This window comes from Papio anubis, unplaced genomic scaffold (assembly GCF_008728515.1).
Source record: "Papio anubis isolate 15944 unplaced genomic scaffold, Panubis1.0 scaffold652, whole genome shotgun sequence".
Classification (NCBI taxonomy): Eukaryota; Metazoa; Chordata; class Mammalia; order Primates; family Cercopithecidae; genus Papio; species Papio anubis.
The window spans coordinates 3,009-8,490 of NW_022166746.1; positions in this window are offsets into that span (position 1 = coordinate 3,009).

The following is a 5,482-nucleotide window of genomic DNA, read 5'->3' on the forward strand; positions in this document are numbered from 1 at the left end:
GTGAGGCCAAGTTTGGAAGCCTAAGAGGAGCTGTGCATCAAGAGGAGGGTTTTATTTTTTCTTTTGGGTAGGGGGGTGGTAGTTTGCGGAATCCAGAGGCCCTTATTGTCATGGCACGCTTCTCAGCTGACCCTGCTTATGAGAGATATGAGGAGTGGAAGCAGATGAGAGGTCAAATTACGAGGTGGAAGTTGGAGAAATTCAGGTGAAACAAATCAGACAGGTCAGGTGAACAGGAGAAACGGGATCAGGAGAGAGGAGACAGGGAAGGAGAAACGGGAGGAACAGGGTGAAGGCTATGAAACAGGAGGAGAACTGAAAGCAGGGTATCGGATCAAGGAGGATCAAGGCTAATAAGGGAGGGAGGCTATGAATGCGGGAGGAAACAATTGCTCTCCCCAGAACTTCCTAAGCTCGACAAGCAGCTGGCTAGGCACATTGCAGCTTTGAGGTGGGTTGCCCCACCTGGGAGCCTGCCCTTATCCCTCAGGCCTTTGTTTCCCCATGTAAAAATGGGACAGTGTAGCCCTCACATGAAGTAAGGTACTTCTAAAGTCACCTGTGAGCCAGGCTCATCAGGCCCTGCTCTGATGGCTGTTGGGGAGATGGGATGGTTTTCTAACCTGCCTCCACCCTTCCCAGTGACATGGGAGGTAGACACCAAGTTAAGGTCTCCAGCTGCAGTGGCTGGCCCACTGATTGCTTCTCTATCCCAGAACAATGAAAACCAAGAAGTTGGGCAACAAGTAAAGGCTGCAGGAGCTGAGCGAGATTCAGAGGCAGGCCAGTAGCCCACCCCATCCAAAGGGAGGGGCTGGGAGGCAGACACCAGCCTCTGGGAGGAGGTGCTGGGCGAAGCAGCTCCAGCTGCAGGAGCAGGTGACCCCAGCACTCTCAGGGCAGCCTTATGGTATTTCTTGCTTCTCGCCCTCTGACTTTGGGGTTTGGTGCCCTGGGCTCCCTCCCAGGTCTGGACATCATCATCCCAACTAGAGGCTTGGATTCCCAATCACAGGGAAGAGACAGTGGTATAGAAAGGCTGCTTATGCCAGGCAAGGTGGCTCATGCGTGTAATCCCAGCACTTTGGGAGGCTGAGGCAGGAGAAGTCACTTGAGGAGTTAGGAGTTTGGGAGACCAGCCTGGCCAGCGGGTGAAACCTCATCTCTGCAAAATTACAACAACACCAAAAAATAATCCAGGCATGATGGGTGCATGCCTGTAATGCCAACTACTCAGGAGGCTGAGGCATGAGAATCCTTGACCCCAGGAGGTGGAGGTTACAGTGAGCTGGCATTGCACCACTGCCTCTAGCCTGGGCCACAGAGTGGCACTCTGTCTCAAAACAAAACGAAACGAAAAAAGCCTCCTTAGATTCAAACTGGTTCTTAGCCTCGGTTCCACTGGTCACCATTCAAGCTGCTGTCACCAGTCTCTGTTTCTTTAACTTCCAAAGGAAGTTAGCATTTTTCATACGGAGTGCTGAGGATTAAAATGAGATAATACATGGAAAGCATTAGGCATGTAGCACCGCGTAGCAGATGGTGGTTGGCTCCTCCTGCTTTTTCCACCAGTCTGTGGCCTACAGTTTGAAATGGGTGGGGAGGAAGAAGGACATATGAGGGTGCAGGGCTGGGGAAGAGGAGGCACGAGGTTCCTAGGCAAAGTGGGGGAGTCTCTTAGGCCTGGGCAAGAGGCCAGGGGCCTGGAGCAGGTGACAGAGCCCCACAGTGCCACTCGCTACCCTAAATAATGGACCCAAGTCTGGAAGCCCAGCCACCACATGCCCTCATTCCAGGGGTCTTCCTGCAGATGCAGCTGAAGACCCAGAAGTCTCAGAGTCTGCAGCAGCAGTGGGGCAGTGCACAAGGTCACCTGCAGTGTGGCCACCTATTAGCAACTGACCTCTGAGAAAGAGACACTGCACAGGCAGTTGCTGCTGCAGGCCCAGCTCATGTGGACCAGCTGCAGCAGCAGGAAGCAAGGCCATGGCGGTGGCTGAGATGACCCACCCAAAAGTTGCAGGAGACCGGGGAGGGAGTTGCAGGATGCGTCCCGAGGGGGACGACCTGGCAACCTCCGTGCCTTCTCCTCTGTTTGTTTCCGTCCCTTGGGAGCACCTAGAAGCTGCCAGCCAACAGAACCAACAGCTAGAGACCCGGGCCTCATGGCTTTCCCTGGAGAAAGGTACAGGAGACCAGTTAGAGGAAGCTGAGGCCTGGGAGGAAGGGGGATTGTTAGTAGCATAGGATTGAAGGTTGGAAGGGCCTTTAGAACGGTTGATGGGTTGTTGCCCGTGTCAGATGCAGAGGGAGCAGGTCAGAACTCACTGACCCAGTAATGTGAGCTGTGCCTGGGCAATATGTAAGATCTTGGTTCTTAAAAGGAAAGATAAAGAACAGCAGCTCATTCCCCTCGGGAGGGCTGGCTCAAGAATTACACAGTGAGGGGTGGGGACAGGGTGGGCCCACAGTACTTCCCTTGTTGGGTTGTCTGAGGACCCTCTGGCCCACCTCCCCCACAGGAGATGGAGGAGGACATCTGGACAGTGAGGAGGAGGCACCTCAGCCCATGCTGAGTATCCCACCCAGGACCAGGGAGGCTGGGAGGCCATGGTGAGACCCTGACTTTCCCCACTTACTCCCTTTGCCACCTTCCTCTGTGGTCCCTCCCAGACTTCCTTATGCTTGGAACCCTACACCTACAGTTTCTCTGGACCCTCACCCCTTCACAGGAGCCAGTGGTCAGACACCATTTCACCTGTGACCAGCTTAGGTGCACTCTCTGAAGCCCCCAAGGGAAGGACTCGCACTCCACCTCCCTGCCCCGTTTGTTCTATGTAGCCTTGCCCCTACAAGAATACTCGCTACTTGCCTTTAAAGTCACATTTTCAGCCCCTGGAGCCAGTGCCCCAGGAGGAGCAGGCACAGCCATGTGGGCAGCAGTAGGTGGAAAGGCTGTGTTGCCAGCACTGTAGTTTACCTGATGGCCTCAGCCTGGAAGGAGCCAGAGGCAGGGACCCAGCTCCATGGACTGGGGTGAGTTGTGTGTGGGGAGAGTTACGGAGCCCTGAAGAAGGCCATGGAGAAGGTGAGTGAGTGATTCCTGGCATGAGCCAAGAAAAGTAGTAGCGGGACAGACAGTTCACTCTCGAGATGTGACCCAGTATTTTGGCTCAGAGTGGCCCCATGGACCTCGAAGGAGAAAAGACAGGTGGAAAACCCTAGAAGCGTGGATTCATCCAGCTCTCTGGAGAGCGACAGATGGATAGTGATCGGGGAGACCCTAGGCATGGCGGGGGGAGCTGCAGGGCCATTGGAGGGCCCAGTGTCTGAGCCTGTCTCTTGCAGAGAGTACATCACAGTATATGAGAGAGCCAAGGGGTGGTGCTAAACATGTGGCACTGGGAGATGGAGGATGTCATCAGGCTGGCCCAGAACAAAGAGGAAAGAGATGGTGGGGTGTGCAGCACACCTCTACAGAGGTGGGGGTGGGCATGGGCACTGGCACTGTCTCTGTTGTGGCAGCTGAGGCACCCTTTCCATTCAGGGGCGAATCTTCTGGAACTTCAGGAGCTGGTGTTGCATGCGTGGGCAACCAGAGGCGTGGCAAGTGCTTCACTGCTGTCCAGAACCCTGCCTAATAAAGCGGCTCCAGGGCTCCGGCCCCCAGGAACCAGGGCTGCTGTCGAGCAGTGGTGAGTAGAGCCCTCAGGCAGGGTGGGCAGGCAGGAGCAGGGGAGGCCCCAGCCCTGCACTGGGTCCCGCCTCCCTCTCTGAAGATTTTTGTGAGGTGAGCCTAGACTGACCTTTATGGAGCCTCCATAGAAATCCAAGGAGAGAGAGGCCAGGGGAGGGTTTCCATGACCAGCCCACTGCCTGTAGATCGTGCACCTGCTTCCTGTAATGCAGGCCACCCAGAACGCTCAGGCTTATTGTATAAACCCTGCATGCCCATTGTTTTACCAGGCAACTGAGGAACAGGGGGAGATGAAACACTTGATCATCTAAGACCTGGTTGAGAAATTGAAAACAAAACAAAACAAAACAAAAAAAAAACAAAAAGAAAACTTTGGGGTTAGTCTCACAATTCAGTTACTTCATTTACAGATGTTAGAGCCACTCATGTTTATTTGTGTTTCTAATTTAATTTAAATTTATTTGTAAAAGGTAAGGGAGAGTGGATCTTTTCCTGATGTTCTCTGACATCCTTTAGCATTTTTGTTTTTAATTTGATAATTGTAAAGTCATTAGCTCACATATCGAGTTTGCCCTACCGGGTGGGAGTTCAAGCACACACAAAGACCCACTATTTGCACAAATTGCATTTCTTGCTGGTTTGGAATAGGCTGCGCTTTTTTGATGTTATTGCGGCATGTATATTCATTATGGAATTCAGATTGTTGCTTATGTTCTGATATTCGTTTGATGGGATCCACAATCACAGTGAGCTCTTCATTAGCTCAATATGTGGTTTTCCTCAAGTGGCACTGTTTGTGCCTGTAATATGCCACTGTGAGTATGACATTTAGAGTTGTTAAAGGCAGGAACTGGAAATGACCTTTTACATATTCTGTGTGTTGGGGATGGGACTAATAACATTTTGGGAGCTTTTAAATCTCACAGAAGAGGAAAGTGGCCTGCTCTGGCAGGTGTGTGCAGGATAGAATATGTTTCATTTGTTTGGTTGCCCACTTAAAGCAAGCAGTACTATAGTAGTTCCTTTGGGTTTGTATGGGCTTATGAAGATATTGCATCATGAGCTACAGCAGGTGGACTCTTTGCAGATGACCTAAAAGAGATCTTATCTGAGGAATGAAAGACTCCCATCATTGACTGTGGATGTAGAAAAGAACCTTTCCAGCCCTAGAGCATTTTATGTCTACAATCACGTTTTAAAGTCAGAGTCCATGTTACCTGTTTTGTCCACATGACTACATGTCCCAGTACACAAAAAGGCACTGATTGGCTCTTCTTAATGCTTAGTAAAGATCATAAGAAATCCTTTCAGAGTTTAAATGTCCCTGGAACAGGCATACAGGCTCTAGTCAAGAATGAATTCGAAAGAGTGAAGGAGAAGCTGTGACACCTGGCATTCCTCTATGTTCATGGAGCTTCTTTGAGGCTAGAGATTGATTTTACCATCTAGACCTCTCTGGCCTATTCTTCCAACCACATTGGTTACTCTGACAGAGGAATTTACTTCTTTTTCTTTGGATGGAAAACAGCAATAACAACCATTATTATAAGCCAATATATGTGTGAAATTACTGGTTAGCAGAGCAAAGAGTTTTTAGTAGACAGTATTATACTGCACATTTGAAAATCAAGAGATGTTTATGCAACTTAAAATGTTTACAAACTGCGAGGTGCAATCTACCTGTTTGTGAATGTCACAGTATCCTTGAGGAAATGTGTCCTGCATTCAGGATTATATTTCCTCACAAAGTTCTTTATGAACAGTGAAATATGTTTTTATAAAAGA